The sequence below is a fragment of the Schistocerca piceifrons genome, chromosome 3 (assembly GCF_021461385.2).
Source record: "Schistocerca piceifrons isolate TAMUIC-IGC-003096 chromosome 3, iqSchPice1.1, whole genome shotgun sequence".
NCBI classification, from domain to species: domain Eukaryota; kingdom Metazoa; phylum Arthropoda; class Insecta; order Orthoptera; family Acrididae; genus Schistocerca; species Schistocerca piceifrons.
In genome coordinates, this window is record NC_060140.1 from 871,321,093 (window position 1) to 871,340,050 (window position 18,958).

Below are 18,958 nucleotides of genomic sequence, written 5' to 3' on the forward strand. Positions count from 1 at the left end.
TGATCATGATCACACACAAGCCCAAAACGAGCCAGAAATGTTGTGTCATGTGGTTGGTGTCTGTGAGGGTAGATGCTTTGGTATAGCCCTGCTTCCCCTCGACCGTTTCCATCCGCTTGCCCGTACACAACCACCATCTCGGCTTCTTTCCGTCATGAATTTCGGACCATTCTGCTGCTTACAGTACACTGCGTCAATCACACAGCCTGCAGCATACACTGATAAGCCAAAACATGCCACTGCCCGCCGGGACGTTGAATACCACGTGGTGGCTTTGCTGGAACGTGACGCGGTAACAAAAGTGTGTGAGCAGACACGGACGAGTGAACACTCTAGCAAACAAATGGGCTGCGAATTGGGAACTTTGTTGAGATAAGAGATTTTGCCAGATTACTGCTACGGAGAGTCTGTGACCGAGTATCTCGAAAACAGCGAATCTGGTCGAATTTTCACGTGCTACTGTGGTGAGCATCTACGGAAAGAGGTAGAAGGACAGTTAATGTATCACTAGGCACCAAATAGTTGGACGTCCACGAGTGTTCAAAGAACGTGGGGTTTGGATTCTTGTCTGCTCTGAAAAAGTAGGATAGATGGTGATATATGTTATCTCTGCCGTAAGAACACAATGCTGGTGCACGCACGATTGGTTCGGAGCACACCATTCGTCGTACATCGTTGAACATGGAGCTCTGTAGCAGACCACCCTTACGCGTTCACGTTATGGCCCAGCGGCATCGTCAATTACGTAGCACCATCGGGATTTGACCGACGATCAGTGGACATATTTGCTATACTATGTCGATGAGTGTCTCCACGAAAGCCGGCTCAAATGTGCAACGCAACACGGATGCAGGCTGGTGGCAGCAGTATTATGCTGTGAGAGAAATTCTACTGCCCTTGGATGGGAACTGTGGTAGTAATCAAGGACACGAATCAACTGCGTCACTTCATGCTTAATGCCTTCTCCGGCGGCCATGTCATCTTTCAGCAGTATAACTGCCCTTGTCTCGGAGCCGGAACAAAGCTGTGGTGATATCAGGAGCGTTATATGTTGACGTCTGGGCGATCAAATTTGCCTGATGTAAATCCTATGGAACCGATTTGGGTCGCTATCGGGCGCCATCACCGAGTACGTAAATCAAGGGCCCGTTGTTTAAGCGAGTTACACTACCTGTGCGTAGACAGCTAATGGCACATGCCTCTACAAAACCTACCAACAAACTGTCTAATGCCTGATACGCAGAATCAGTGATGTATTTCGTTCCAAAGACTGACGAACAAGCTATTAGACACATGGTAATAAGGATTTAGCTGTTCGCTGTGCAAGAAACACACGGCACGTAGTCAGAGGAACTGTCATCTGTCACAGCCATCTACCATGGCAAGGACGCATTTCCAGACACATGTTCATAGGACCGTCTTTCCTCCATTTCCAGTCACAAATCCGTCCCTACAGTTTCTGCGTTTTGTTAATGTTCACGCTATACAGGGTGTCCCAGCTATCTTGTTCACCCAAAATATCTCTGGAACAATAACAGCTGTTGGAAAACGACTTTCACCGGTATCAATGTAGGGCTGGGGCCCATGAATGTACATATTTGGAAACATTCTAAAACGAAAGCATATGTGTTTTTTAACACAAACTTGTGTTTTTTAAATGGACCTCCTATATTTTTTCTTCAGCAATCCATAGTACGACAATGCACATACACAATGGCGTTGATTGCATCGCAATATTCCCATTACATCCCGAGATATTAAGACGCGAAGTTGACGCTTGAAACACCCGACATGCGCTGCTAGCGCACGTCCTGAGGCTCAGGCGTGAACCCCATGCTGCCCGTAATCGCGATGTGATTGACATGTGTAATCACACTTCCTTACTTATCAAGAGGTCCGAAACGAATAATACGGTCTGCTGCCATCAACTCTCATAAGAACATAATGGTTTCCCTCTTGCACGTTTCACGTATCTACGTACACAATATAACAGGTACCGATCGGTGTACACCCGTCAGGTTGTCTTATTTATTATGCACACCCAAAATAAGGTTTATCTAATGAGTTATATGACCCATTGTGCCTGTCGCGCAGGGCCTGGATCTACCTAGTCAATTGTCCAACGTAGTTCCCACTACTGCCACAGTTACCACTTCGCCTTGTTTATGATTTGCGACCCATGCAAACTCCTGTACTCCACCACCCTCCGAGCATCCCATTTGTTGTTGCTTTGGCGTGCAGTACACCGCTTCCCAGTGTAGTCATGCATCAGAGTAATCTAGTGACGGCACGGAGGTAGCACACATTGTGAATAAACGTTGTGTTGTGGAACTTACACTGTACAGTATAATGTACACACATGAAGATATGGCAGAAATGCTGCTGATCTATGGAGAATGTACGTTGACGGGAAATACGTTATGAGATTGCTTGTTTGTTGATAGTACTGTTAGCAAACATTATGATTATTAAGTTAATATGTCTGTTTTATACCCTACTCTACATACCTGTACTGTACCTGTTGTAGGTGGATGAAATGCTGTTCAGGCAGAACGACTGTACAGAAGACGATTCCCTGACAAGCCATCGCCTTCGCGCCGGATGTTTGCTCGTCTCACATCTCGTCTACGTGAAACGGGAAGCTTAAATCCAAGACCTCGACATCGTCCTGGAACACGCACAGATGAACGTGCTGAAGTTGCTGTGTTCGCTACCATAGCTGTGAATCCTCAAATCAGTACACGTCAAATTGAACGTGAAGTTGGTGTGTCGAAATCAAGTGCACAGCGTATTCTTAAATGTCATAAATTTCATCTTTACCATGTTCATTTACACCAGGATCTTCATGGAAATGACTTCCGCAATAGGGTAACATTTTGTCGGTGGGCTCAGCAAAAACTTCTGACTAATCCAAATTTTTTTGCAGATGTTCTCTTTACCGACGAGGCATCATTCTCCAACAAAGGAATTGTCAATATGAGGAATATGCATTATTGGTCCGCAGACAATCCAAAATGGCTCCGTCAGGTAGAGCATCAACGTCCGTGGAAAGTTAATGTTTGGTGTGGGATTATTGGATACACCATTATCGGACCTTTCTTTATAAATGGCATCCAAAATGGCAGACAGTACTCCAGATTTATACGACACAATCTTCCTGTTCTCTTGGAGACCGTACCTCTGGACCGGAGAATGGTCATGTGGTATCAGCATGACAGTTTCCCTGCACATAACGCCTTACGAGCACGACGACTTCTGAACCGTAAGTTCCCTGGTTGGTGGATTTGACGAGGTGGCCCAGTTAGGTGGCCTGCCCTATCTCCTGACCTTACACCGCTGGATTATTTTCTTTGGGGAGCAGTGAAGGATGCTGTTTACCAACATGAACCAACAACACCAGAGGACATGAAGCAACGCATTATTGATGCTTGCACAGCCATCAAAGAGGAAACAGTAGCACGAAGTAGGGCATCCTTCATCCGCAGAGTGACCCTATGTATGTAAGCCAATGGGCATCACTTTGAGCATGAGATGTGAACGCTATGTTTAGTATGTAGTGCTGTTATCACAGTGGAAGTTTCTACAAAGGGCCATTTTACCCAGTGATGTTAAGAAACATTTGTTTGCAACAATTTGTCATTTAACGCATTAGATAAATATAACACTGATAATTATGTGATAATAAAACATCTTTACATTCATCTTCTATGTCCTACCTAAACTTCACAAATCAAAACATTTTTACCTAAACAACGGTAAAACTTTTAGTCCACTTGCTCGTTTCACTAAAACCATCAACATGACTTTTACTATTACGAGTGAATGATTAACTGTCACTTGCGCTAGATCTACAATAAAGTTTTTACGTTGAACGGCATTACCTTTTTAGTAAGGGATTAACGATAAGCGAAGTTAACTTTGTGACTAACGTTGCGGTACACAGATACGTTACAGAACCGCATCACCCCTAGCCTATGGGATAAATACCTGCTGGAATGTACGACGTTAATGCAGGATGGCAGCAGACCATATTATTCGTTTCGGACCTCTTCATAAGTATAGAAGTGTGATTATGCATGTCAATCACATCGCGATTACGGGCAGCATGGGGTTCACGCCTGAGCCTCAGGACGTGCGCTAGCAGCGCATGTCGGGTGTTTCAAGCGTCAACTTCGCGTCTTAATATCTCGGGATGTAATGGGAATATTGCGATCCAATCAACGCCATTGTGTATGTGCATTGTCATGCTGTGGATTGCTGAAGAAAAAATATAGGAGGTCCATTTAAAAAAACATAAGTTTGTGTTAAAAACACATATGCTTTCGTTTTAGAATGTTTCCAAATACGTACATTCATGGGCCCCTGCCCTACATTGATACCGGTGAAAGTCGTTTTCCAATAGCTGTTATTGTTCCAGAGATATTTTGGGTGGACAAGATAGCTGGGACACACTGTGTATACAGGTCATCTGAAAATGTGATTTCTACCCATTGGATATAATTCATTTTCTGAAAAATTCATTCCCTTGTTTGAAAGGCATTCCTATTTGATGGCCGTCTGATAAAGTAAAACCGTTGTCACGTACCGCCTTGTCATTAGGAAGTTACGGTGTCAAGTACTGCGACTGGTTGTTCCAAAATTAGAAACAGATTTGTTTACTTTTGTCAGTACTATAAGTAGCCACCTATCGTTATTCCAGTTGCTAGATCATGGAAATGACTGCTGAGTAACAAAAGATTCAGCACGATGTTTTGAACATCACACAGCTTCACTACGCATGACACTACCGGAGATGGTGTGCTCTCGATTTCCTTCGACCTGCGATCTGAGGGAGCTGAGCTAGTTGTTGTGTGTCTGTAGTGTAAATGCGAAACGCATAGTAACTTTGCCTTTTCCAAATGTAGAAAGCGTTTTCAGTCGTTAAAGAAGCGAGTAATTACAAAAATGGAAATTTGCGATGGAAGCCCACGAATTTGGACATATTTTGTTCAACCGAGCTACACAGTTGTTAATTATCAAGGTGATATCATGTATGAATATTTTTCTGCGTTGTAGATTAATTCCCATCTCCTGTGTGGCCAGTATTTTCGTCGACAGCAGTTACAGATATACCTGCTGCACATAAAAAATGTTTAAATACAATTTAAGCAGTTTGATAATACCGTAGAGGGAACAATATTCGCATATTTTGTAAATATAAATGAAGACGGCCCTCTTGTTCTTTCCATATGACAAAAAGCCGATTGGGTTAATATTTAATAAAGTATAAATGAATAAAGCTGATATACTTATTTCACAGTTATTTGTGATATTTGTAACCAACCTTTTCAAATCACCACGATTTGAGATGGGTAAGCAATATTTTTTTGTAGATTTTCGGTTCCAGAATCGTTGAGTCATAGTTGACATATATGAACGCGAACATCTAAGTTTATATGAGAGTATTACGAATAACCGAATGTGCTTTTCGTTGACGCAAAAAAAAAAAAGAAAAAAACTGTTTTAATGAGAAAGCACAATGAAGTGCTCTGGAAACTGCGAGGGTTCCGTTGCTACATCTCGATGAGTTCAGCGATATATGATCGAGAGTGAGGCATGGTGATCTCACCAACTATTGGAGGAATTTCAGCCGAATTTGATACAGAGGGGCAGAAGGTAAGAAACCAATAGCACCAGTAGTGAGAGATCCGTAAGGGGAAAGTGAAGAAATGTGAAAGCAAACGTAAGCCAGGCGTACTCTGAGCAACATCATCCATACTTCGACCACATTTAGTTTGCTACCTCGTAAAAATTTACTGTTACAGTGACGCACCCTTAAGGAGTTGGTATCGCGTCCCTTCGTATTAATTTGATAAATTGTTAACACCTATCGTCGTTACTTAGGCAGCCTATCCATCTATGTTAAGAAACAAAGTGTTCGTATCGTAAGGAAACACTCTTCAATGGATTTACAAAACCTTCCTCTCGCAGTTAAGTGTAATCCTCAGTCGCAGCGGCGATGTGAAAGAATCCTCAGTCAAAACGGTCCTTCGTTGCAGCGGTGATGTGAAAGAATCACGGGCGCACTAATACAGTGGTGGTTACCTTAAGGTAACTTTTGCATGACGTTTCACTGCCAAGCAACACAGCTCGATAAAACTTGGGCCATGCATAGAAAGAACAGCAGCATTATTCTACAGAAAGTAACTGAAAGAAATATGCAATGAGATGAAGAAGATGACATTTTTATTCAAAGACATTAATTACACCGTCATCACCGTGATTTGTGATGGTTCCCAGAACTTTACAAAAGGCGGAACATGGTTCTTAGTAAGGTGTGTAATCACCTCGGATGGTGATAAATGCTCTAAAAAGTGCTATCATGCTGTTCACGAGGTTGGTAAGTAGTTTCTGTCTAGGACATTAAATTCCTCCACCAGCGTGGCTGCCAACTACTGGAGGGTCGTGGGTGCATGTGGACTTGCTGCTTTATTTCTGGACAACGCAACCCACACGTGCTCGATTGGATAAGTGTCGGGGGAACAAGCAGGACACTCCATTCGCCGAATGTTCTCTCCTTTCAAGAGATCCTTCATAGCGTTTCTCGATGGGATCGCTCACTGTCATCAATAAAAATGAAATGGGGGGCCGTAGGTATCCCTGAAAAGACGCGCATGAGTAATGAGTACAGTGTCACAATAACGTGGAGTGGTAAGTGTACCTTGGTGAAAGATTCGTATGTCAGAAAGGGCATGCAATATTAAGCATCCCCACACCATGACACAATGACTACCATAACGATCATGTCCGACAGTGTTCCTGGGCCATTACCTTCCTCATATGGCGAGAGGTGGAACATGTAGCAGATTAAAAGAAAAAAACCTTTTGAATGATATTTATACATAAAATCGCACTCATTCCCACGGCGTTACTAATAATTTTGCAAAGAATGAAGACAAAGTAAACAGATCACGTAACAGCTACATATATCAGCACAAAATACATTGTATGGGGCTGCATATGGCAAGAAAAAGGTGAATATGAAAATATCCATAGCTCTGGAACATCTAGCTATTTTAAAAGTAATTTGGTACCCCCACGTCTTAACAAACTGAAAAAAGGCTTTGGAGGTCATATGCCCTTAGCCACGTTTGGGTACATACAAGGTGTCCCACCAAACTTTGGCACCTCATACATTTCCGAAAACAAGGAAAGTGTGAAAAAAGCAATCGGACAGGGACACTCCAATGTCAAGGGTCCAAAGAACGGGTATAAATATACAGTTCATAATGTAAACAAGCATCACTTTGAACGCAATGTTCCCTTTTTCTTTAATGGGACATATGTTTTTCCACCGAAATGAAAACTAGAAATACAGTTAGTAATGGCGAACTTGCTTTCACTGCTCTAAATCCTATTCCTCCTGTAATTCCTTCGAATGTAAGTAATGGAAGCAGTGCCACAGCTTTTGCGGTAATGCTGTAATACCGTGACGCGAGTTAAGCGCACTGTCCTAAACCCTGCTGTAGGCAACCCTTGCTCTGCGTATTGCGGCAAAAAAAAATGTGGCGCCATTGCCATCCCTTAAAAGTCTAGGTATTTCAGAGGGTATGAGATTTAGAACAATGACAATAAATCCGAAGGCACTAACTGTACCTCTAATTTTCATTTCCATAGAAAAACAAACATGTGCCATTAAGGGGCTCCGGAAAGGCTCAAAATCATGAAAAGTTCAATTTTTACTTTTTTGCGTTTTCTGAATCTGCAGACTATTACCTTTTAATAGATATATAATTTATTCAATTCCGAAGACTACAACTATTTTTAAATTTTTTTTGAAATGTGTTCTACATGGGCGTGACCCACTGTGCCGCTGTTAAACTGCTGCAAATGGTGTTATTATTAACGTCCGTGTTCATCAGGTACATTTTAGTGATGTGAGATAAAGTATGTGTTGTGGCTAACCTGTGATGGTTCAATATATATCGCTGGTGTGATTGTCGATTGTTTCATGTTTATTTACTCTGTCGTTATCTCAAAAATATTCGTAATGAATTCTGTTTCTTCAGTCTCTGTTTTGTTGAAGTACAATAATGCGTAAAAGTAAAGTTATTAGAAATCCTCTGAAGGCTTTTAAGAAAAGGAGAAATGTTGGAAAGCCAAAGGTATGTGTTATTACTGTAAACAATAAAGACGATAACCAAGTGAGTGAACCTAACCTCTCAAGTACACCTGCCCATAGCAGTCAAAGTGGGAAAGAAAATACTTCACAGAAGAAGCTTGGTTCAATGAGTGAAAACTATGAATGTTTTATGGGCGAATCGGATGTGAATGAAATATTTGATATGTCGGTTCTCAAAGGAATTTTTTCAAACTGTGTAAGATGTATTCATTGTAGTGAAGTTGGTCTGGAACTCTCCATAATAAAGCACGTAGGACTTGCTAGTGAAATACAACTGAAATGTGATAAGTGTTCATACATGACCACCTTTTGGAACAGTGTTGCAGTAACTGCAACTGAACAAAATGGTAGCAAAATCTACGAACACGACAACGAGCGATGCTTGCTTTAGACAAGGAACGCCTTCGGGCTGCAGACAGGGCTGTAAAGAGTCTAGAAATACAAGCAAGAGTAAACAGGAGAAGGAACAAGAGGAAGCTGGAGGAGGAGTTTGCAGAGGATGAAGATAATCCATCCTATGGACCTGGAATGCACTAAAAAGTTAATCCAATCTTTGTCGCTCGATTCCCAAAACTTTTATTTTCTCATACTAATTACATGTTTTCTAAGGATCTTCCAAACATATTTGTTTCAAACTTTCAGTAAATGTTACACAGTACCTTCTGCATAATTTAACACAGCCTTTTTCGAAAAAACTGTATATTTTTGAATATATAAATAAAAAATTGCAAAAAAATGTTGTGAATTTTCATTACAATTGAAAAAAATTATTTTTAATAACTGAACTAAAATTTTGTAAAATCCCTGTGTTAAGTTGTAGCCCATATTCCAATAAATAATCTGTAAAAATTTCAACTTCCTACCTCAAATACTTTGTGAGGAAAGATGTAATTTATAAGCGTTATTTTAACATTGCAAGTATAGGGCGTTCCGGAGTCCCTTAAAAAGAATGGACTGTGTACTCCTGTCTCTTGTGAAAGCCCTTTACATAGATGCACCCTGGTGAAATGCATTTTTCACATTTTGTTTCGTTTCGGAAATACAGAGGTGGCAGAGTTAGGTGGGACATGGCGTGCATGCACAGAGGTGACAAAATTCAGCCGGCCGCGGTGGCCGTGCGGTCCTAGGCGCTTCAGTCCGGAACCGCGGGACTGCTACGGTTGCGGGTTCGAATCATGCCTCGGGCATGGATGTGTGTGATGCCCTTAGGTTAGTTAGGTTTAAGTAGTTCTAAGTCCCATAGTGCTCAGAGCCATTTGAACCATTTGACAAAATTCACGGGATAGCTCCTAAGGTCTTGTCGGACCTCCCTTTACCCGGGGTAGTAAAGCACCTCGACGTGGCGTGAACTGAACAAGGCGTTGAAAATCCGCTGCAGAAATATTTCTTATTTTTTTATATTTTTTCTTTTACTTTTTTAACTGTCACTGCAGGATTTTGCGCACTAACTGACCTCTCGATTATGCCCTATAAATGTCCGACAGGGCTCACGTAAGTCGATCTGCGATGCCATAACATTCGCTCGAAATATCCAGAATGTTCTTCAAACAAATCGCGAACAGTTGTGGCTCAGTGACATTCGCCTGTTGTTTGGGAGCATGAAGTCCATTGAACGGCAGCAAATGCTCTCCAAATAGCGGAATATAAAAATTTGCAACCAGTGATCGGCTCAAGTGGACCAGAGGACCCAGTCCATCTTACGTAAACACAGCGCATACCATTATGTTGTTTAGTGTGTACATCTCAGACATGCCAGAGACGCTTTCAAGGAAATTTGGATACGCAGATGACTGAGCAATTGATATCGGCAAACAAACCATTGAACAAACGGAAGAGATCCTGACAGAAGTCCTCAAGAAGCTGAGTCAGTACTGCAAAAAGTTGGGACTCAAACCAAAAACCAGTAAAACTGAAGTTTGTTGCTTTCATCTAAACAAAAAAATTGGGCAATATGGAGTTAAAACTGTGCATGGACAACCAGCAACTGGGACACAACAGATAGGCTAAATACCTAGGGGATAAATTGGATAGAACGCTGTTTTTCAAACATCACCTCCAAAATGTTGCTACAAAAATAAGAATTCGCAACAACATAATTCATAAACTTTGTGGAACAACTTGGGGACCTACAGTAGCAGCTCCACGATGCTCAGCTCTAGGGTTGGTGTACTTGATGCTGTATACTGTGCTGCTGTCGGCTCAATAGTACCCATACGAGTATCATAGATACCCAACTAAATACCACAGTGCTTCTTATCACTAACACAATGAAATCTAGAATGAGATTTTCACTCTGCAGCGGAGTGTGCGCTGATGTGAAACTTCCTGGCAGATTAAAACTGTGTGCCCGACCGAGACTCGAACTCGGGACCTTTGCCTTCCGCGGGCAAGTGCTCTACCAACTGAGCTACCGAAGCGCGACTCACTCCCGGTACTCACAGCTTTACTTCTGCCAGTACCTCGTCTCCTACCTTCCAAACTTTACAGAAGCTCTCCTGCGAGGTCCTGAGTTCGAGTCTCGGTCGGGCACACAGTTTTAATCTGCCAGGAAGTTTCACAATCAAATCTGCTCCCATACACTGGTTACCAGTACTAAGTCTTATCCCCACCCCCCGCCAGATCACAGACGTAAAGACGTAAAGACGTTCTCTTAAGAGAATTCAGCAAAATAATGGACAATCCAGAACTACCGATACATTCTGGCAACAGCAACTCAAATGCTAGTCGCCTGCGTTCGAGAAAACCACCAACAAGAGATGGCCTGAACTTGAGGAACAGCAACTACCAAACTAGTACAAACTAGTACTGAGTGGCAGAAGAGACTGAACGACAAATGCCGCCGAACAATGCCTCCTGCGAAGAAGACGCCTCCACCTTGTTCCAACCTCACTCGTAGACAATGGTCCACACTAAACAGATTCCGAACCAAGAATGGGAATTGTGCATGTTCCCACTGCAAGTGGAACGTAACTTCAACGTCTGAGTGCGACTGTGATGCTACACAACAGACGGTCCAGCACATCACCGAGTGTAGGACAAGAAAGTATAATGGCAGTAACAGTGATTTTGCCCTGGCTTCTCCACGAACTATAGCCTGCATTCGTAATCTAGACATAAAAGTGTAAATTTTCAATCATAGATGTTGTATCTCTAGCCATATACTAAAATAAACCATTATGGAGTCACGACCAGCTGGCACGATGCCTTGTTGACAACTTGGGTCCACGACTTCGTGCGGTCTGCGCCACACTCGAACCCTACCATCGGCTATTAACAACTGAAATCGGACTCATCTTACCAGGTGACCGTTTTCCAGTAGTCTAGGGACCAACCGGTTTCCTCACTGACACAGGAGAGGCGCTGGAGCTGATGTCGTGCTGCTGGTAAAGGCAATGGCGTCGGTCGTCTGCTGTCATAGCCAAATTGTGCCACTCTGTCCTAACAGCTAAGTTCGTCGTACCTCCCAAATTCATTTGTGCGATTATTTCACGCAGCGCTGCTTGTCTGTTAGCACTGACAAGTCTACGCAAACGCCGCTGCTGTCGGCCGTCAAGTGAAAGCCGTTACACTTTCTTTTACCGTGGTGAGAGGTAACGCCTGAAATGTGGTATTCTAGGCACATTCTTGACACTGTGGGTCTCGGCAAACTGAATTGTTTAACCATTTCCGAAATGGAATGTCCCATGCATCTAGCTCCAACTACCACACCATGTTCAAAGTCTTTTAATTCTCGTCGTTCGGCCATAATGAGGTCGGAACGCTTTTCACATGAATCACTTGAGTACAAATGACAACTCCGCCAATCACTGACCTTTTGTACCTTATGTATGCGATACTACCGCCATCGGTATAGTTGCATACAGCCGTCCAATGACGTTTGTCACCTCAGTGTAACTAACAGTGCACAACTGGTAATAGTGAAGTAAGGAAGGAAGAGCAGGGTTTGTAGGGTTGTTTGGGGGAAGAGACCTAACTGCGAGATCATCGGTCTCATAACATTAGGGAAGGACGGGGAAGGAGGTCGACCGTGCCTTTTTCAAAGGAACCATCCCGGCATCTGCCTGGAGTGATTTAGGGAAATCACGGAAAGCCTAAATCAGGATCGCCGGACGCGGGATTGAACCGTCGTCCTCCCGAATGCGAGTCCAGTGTGCTAACCACTGCGTCACCTCCCTCGGTGCAGGGCTTAACACCCATTGACAATGAGGTCTTAGGAGCCCTAGCTCAAATGGGATGAGAATGAAGGAGGATTTCTGCGGCCCTCTTTTTTTAAATAGGAACCATCCAGGCATTCGCCTTAAGCTATTTATGGAAATGGCAGATAAGCAAATTGCAGATGGCTGGATGGAGATATCAACCCCCACAGTGCGGAATATGAGACCAGTTCTTTACGTCACCTCGCTCTGTGGCTGACACTCGTATTAAATAGTACACAGTTACTACTGCTGTTGGCATGCAACTAAGTCGCACCTACTCATAATTTTTGAATATGAATAAGGCTGTGTGGTACTTATTACAATGACTGAAGGGTTCAAAAATCGTCCAATCTCTCTATTGTGAATAAATATTCGTTTCTCTATAAGCAGAAACTCACAAGTGGGCATCAGAAGGTCGACTACAATGACAAGTTTAAAACAATTGAAACTGAACCTCTGTATGCCACAATGTATTTAAACAGAAATTTGCACTTACAGCTGAAAAACTGAAACATTTTTTTTCTTTTTCTGAATAACGCCCCAGCCCTCTCCTCCACCGTCCATCACACATCCCCTACACCAACGCAGTCACCTTTACTCGAAAAATACTGTTAGAACCTTTATCCTGGGCGGGTATTGTGTACGGCCTCGCTGTGTGTCCACCGCTGACGTAACAATCATTGGCATCTGCGAAATGGCGGTTCTGTGCTTCGTTGTGAGCCGGAGCAGAACGGACTGAATAACGGGACAAAGCAATACAATTTTCCTACATCCGTCACATTAAATAAATGAAAAGCCCAAGCGGAATTCATACATAATTCAACTTGACAGGGAAGCAAATCTCTCACTTTGCGTTCCAGATGAGAATGGATGTTTTTGTGTGTATATTTTTCCATTTAAACTCTTATTTCTGCATATTTGTTGCTGTTTACATAAAATATCCCTCAGTGCTTATAAAAAAATCTGTGCGACGTCAAATGCCATTTTTCATTGTGCCGAGTATTAAAGTATCTTTATATTAACCAGTGAAAAATGTGAAAAGCGGCTGCTTGTACATTTTCAGTGCGAGCTGCTTTTCTTAAAAGAAATTCATTCATCTACATGATCCTATGCCTATAGATACCTAAGAGGCAAAGAATATTTGTAGATTTATCAGGTTCGTGAAGTATTTTATGGAGGCACTCCCTACGTATGAGCGTTGTCCGGAAAGTAAGTTCCGATCGGTCGCTAAATGGAGACCACAGTGAAAATCAGAAACATATTATTTGAAAGAGTTAGCTACACTTTCCAGATACTTCTCTACATAGTCGCCACTCCAACTTAGAGATTTGTCGGATCGTTATAGCAAATTTCCAACACTATCGTCATAGAATGCAGCCGCCTGTGGTTTCCGATAATTCTCTACGCTGGTCTATCGCACGCAGCCTGAGCCCAAGTGTTGTCTTCGTATCCAGCGTTTCGTGTGAACAGAGATGATACTCAGGACGAACCAATTAGGGCTGTGTTGTGGGTGATCGAACACTTCCCACAGAAAAGACTGCAGGAGCGTCTTCACTGCCCTTGCAGAGTGCGGCTGAGAATTGCCATCAAGAAGGAAGTGCCTGGCAGTTGCGTTAGGTGGGCTGCATTCATTAAGGCAAAGCCTCTCAGTGGGCCCTCCTGCTTGGTGGGAGACATCGTTGTTCTACGCACCTTTACTCGCTCACAGTGCGCTCACAACTGAAAAGAGCGTCTTGATGCCATCGACAGTCGTACTAGAGACACTACCCAACGCATCTGTGCAAAGCTTCATCGTATTTTCACTGCAGTGTCCATTTCTAGACCGATCGGGACTTAATTTCTGGGCAACCTCTGTATATATTGTCTTTCACAGAGTTTACGCCTTTAAACATTTTTCCAACATTTCTGATACATTCTACTGCCAGTCAAACAAGGCTGTGAACAAATTGCTTCTTCATTCTTTTTATACTCTTGATGTCCCTCATTAGCCCTACATAATAATTGGTCCCAAACACATTAGCAGTGTTCTAGTAAGAGATAAACAAGTGGTTTTATACAGTTTGGTTTGTAGACAAATTACAGCTTCTCAGCGTCCACCCAGTGTATGGTAGCCTGTAATTCACTTCATCTGCTGGTTGTATGACTATGGGGGGGGGGGGGGGGGTATAGGAGTACTGGGCCAGATTTAACCCCAGCAGTGTCTGCATCATCTATGTCTAGAATCATTTATGACCACCTTGCTCTTCCTCTACACTTCCCCCTCCCTTAATTTCTGACTATCTCCCCAACCCCTCCACTTACCCTTCACCATTCCTGTCCCCCCCACTCTTCTAGGGCAATAAATAGCCTTACCACGAAATTCAAGGACCGTTCCTCTACGGCTCCCTCAAGATCAAGACAGCGAAACTTTGATGATACAGCAAACCAAAATAGCCACCAAGATTGTGGTGTCACCGCCAGACACCACACTTGCTAGGTAGTAACCTTTAAATCGGCCGCGGTACGTTAATATACGTCGGACCCGCGTGTCGCCACTATCAGTGATTGCAGACCGAGCGCCGCTACACGGCAGGTCTACAGAGACTTCCTAGCACTCGCCGCAGTTGTACAGCCGACTTTGCTAGCGATGGTTCACTGACAAAACGCGCTCTCATTTGCCGAGACGATAGTTAGTATAGCCTTCAGCTACGTCATTTGCTACGACCTAGCAAGGCGCCATTACCAGTTACTATTGATGCTGTAAAACATGTACCTTCAAGAGCGATGTTCTCCATTTACGGGTTAAAGTTAAGTATTCCAGCAGCTACGTACGTTTTTTGTTAGTCTCATTTCCTTGACCTGTTCCAGACCTCACATCAGCCTGCGTGAGCTAAAACGGGTACCTTTCGGCTTCCTCTCATAGTGGGTTGGCTGTCTTGCCAATCCACAACAAAGATGTCACAAGGTCAAAATGTAATAAAAGTGACAATTGTTCAAAAGATGGCGACCTACATGACATCACAATTAAACATGGCCATACAAGATGTCATAACTAGTACAACTGCAGTAGATGGATTTTCTTACTGGGTTCAACGTTTAGAGGGAATGGATCCTGCACTTGACACCATGATTTCGTATTACGTGATGTGACAGGGCTACGTGGTCTAGCACTTGAATAGGATGTTCAAGACTCTTCCTTTGAGCAGGGATAAACAAGACCACTTTTATTTTCATGATAATATTTGTAAAAATTGTACTGCCTTCATACATATCAATTACACTGTCGAGGTGTTGGGACTCATTTAATATACTCTTGCTACATAACAATTACACTGTGGAGGCGTATAAGCAAATTACCCTGATAACCCCTGATTCTAGATTTAACACTCTCAGTAGCCTTCCAGGCATGTGTGTACCAGCATTTAATTATCACTGAAGCAAGGACATTATATATTAACAAACACCGTGAAGGTGGTGAGACTGGTCATGCATCACCGACAACGCGAAAGACTTTAGAACAGTCGCGTGTTATGCAGGCGGGCATCGCCCAATTGCAGGTGCACATGCTGTGTCTGTCCACTCAGGCAAGCAGTCAAGATAATTACCTTTTATGTGGCAGAATGAACGGTAGCAGCAGCTTGGGTCCCTTTGCAACAAGAGATTGCAACGCAGCCCCGCCACCCTTGGTCAAAACTGATTCGGAAACCAGTTTTATCGTCAGTAGCATTCGCCTCCACGCATTTACTGCTGACCGAGTGACGTGGAGCGGTGGTTAGCACAATGTAGTTTGTGGGGCGACGGGTTTAAATATGTCGACGGTTGTTGTTACAGTTCGCCGTCTTCTTTCTCATGAGAGCCTGGCAACTAAATTTTGGTCAGCCAGAAAGCGATGGAGAGCATACTGACATTAGTTTCCAATCTGCACGGCCACATTCTGGTCCATCCCACTGAAAACGTTTCTATTCTCTTTTTATTTATCGGGATCAGGACTATGATTATAAATGAAGCTATAAAATTTTAGTTCATATATTGAGTAACGTCTCTCAGGTACAACACTCTGAAATTCACGCTGTTCAGCTGACAGTAAATCTTTCTACTCTAAACAGCTTTATTATCAGTCAGAGGCGACTTCTATGGGACGTTCTTACCACACTGTCTTTCACCCTGACTAATAATACTCAAATAAGTGTTGGAAATAAATACTCCCCACAAAAGTGGAAATAATGTTCACCATTTGCCACCCACATTTGTAATTACTAACAGTTAATTTAGCGAATTCTAAGCGATCCAGGACGGTGTACAGTCCTCGCAAGCTTTTACCACAAGTACGCGTTTTGTCACAGCTCGTCTCTGACATCATCCAAGATAGAGCGCGATCCGTCGTTTAACAGATGTGAATCTTACAGTGGCTGAATGCGAAGTGAACCTTCTTCCCGCCTCTCGGGCTGTATTTATATAGGTGGCGCAGCGGACGGCCGAGGAAACATCTGTTGTCTACTGCCTTAATACACGGCAGCAGCCTCAAAACGACCGCTTTCTCGGACACATAATCATTAATAACGTAGTTATAAATTAATTCAGATTCCTCTTAATTTTTAAATGTATCTAGGTAAGTTGTTTGAAAGCACAGAAAAAGTTTCAGCCCGCCTGAATCAAAGCATTGCTTTCTAGAATTTTTATAGTTGAACTAATGGTAGATCGTTACCTCTTGACCATACCTGTATTAGAACTTGTATTTAATGTTATTGTTACTACAACTGTAAGATTTGGTACAGCTCTATTATTTAGTAAGTTTTATCGTGTGCTGAATCCAAAATTTTCTATCATTAAAATTACTGGTACTTAGTCCACTCCAATTGGATATATTTTAGTTTTTTACTTAATTACTCAGTAACTATTAGTGGCACTTTAATGCGATCTCTTAGTTACTGTTTTGAGTGTGAAATGAAGCATAAAACAAAGTTTTACGTTTCTAAGTCCAGTTTTTAGCGTCTTCCACTTTTCTTAAAAACGGGTTTTCCGGTTATAATTTTCATTCTATAGCTTTGAAACCTGCACCACTTCATTATGAGCTCCATAGGCACCTTCTGACCATATTCTGGCGTTCTAGCTTTATTATTTAGCGCCATTTATCTTTCTTAATACGGCATTTTTAAGGAACCTATCAAGTTTAGTTACATAAAGACTTGACATTTGAAACATTATTACAATAAAATATATTTTAACAAAGCTTTAAACGAAAATTTTGACTTTTAATTTAATACTTAATTGTGGTGCAATACTTGTGCTCTATGCGCAAACGCGTTAAGGTGGCGTGGCGCTACTAGCAGTGAACTAGGATAAGTCCCAGCAAACCCTCTCGTCTCTGTATCTCACACACAATACAGAGCTTGTTTTGCTTCATCAACCCTATTTATTTCTGAGAAAAAACTATATTTGAACAAAATTAAATTTCTAGAAACAAGGGATGTAACTATTTAGTTTACATCTTTTTCAATGAAAATTTTTTTTAGAAAATTCCTTATTACTACACATGCAAATCTATCATGCTTATATACACATAGAAAGTTTGATATAAAAGTCTTTCACAGATTCATTTATAAAATTTACATAGAAACATTACATAAATTTTCCAATAGTTACAAAATTATTATTGTTATTTTTTAATTTATAAATTTTTCAGTCATTACCTGAAAAGAAATGCACAAGAATTTTTCACTTTACAGTACTCTCATTTCCACTACAATCGTAGGCACTAAGATGGGCGTCTGTACTACACTTTTCACTAACTGCTTAGAAATGTGGGAGGAGAATTTACTTATTCATTCTATTTTATTATAAAAAGGAAAGGGTATGATTCACTGCAGATTGGGTTGTCCTGGCGTCTATTTTTACTACAGCTTGTAGTTATTCTTTCATGACGCCTCCAAGTCCCTGAAAAACAGATAACATAGCCTAAGCTTGTGTTTTCAACTTACTTCTAAGGAAGGTCAAAGCACAATTTATAATCTATTTCCTGGCAGTAGTTCTAATAACCGAGATGTTGTCAGAAAGGCAAGTAACAACAAATAACATTAGAGAAACGAGTCATTTTACTTCATAATCACAAACTTTGCATTCATGCTTTTCTTTTTCATAAATCATAGCTTTTATGTATTCCACTTACTTTACATAGCTTTTATGTATTCCAGTTACCTTTATGTTCTTAAACAGTGACTTTTTGGTTAGTTTCCAATTTATTTTATTACTTGAGATGTTGCGTAAACTTTGCAAGTTTTTCTTTTGTTTGGCTCAATTATCGTATGGAGTGGTTTACTAAAGAAGTCATTTGCTTAAAAGCACTTACTTTGTCTGGTTGTATGCATTTTTAAAATCTGTTTTCATTTTCAACACACCGATATTTCATGATCTGCATTTCCAAACATATTTGTATGATTCTTTTGTCTATTTCTATTAATTAAACTTACCATCTGACTTAAGCAAGATTAAGCGTTTTCCACAGTTTCATTGAAACATGAGGGAAATTATTCTTCAGTTCTCCGTCATTTCTACTTACTTCTTTCCTCCATTTTCTCCCTTTTTCCAAATACGTATACTTCGCCACTTCATTCTCCCTTTTTCT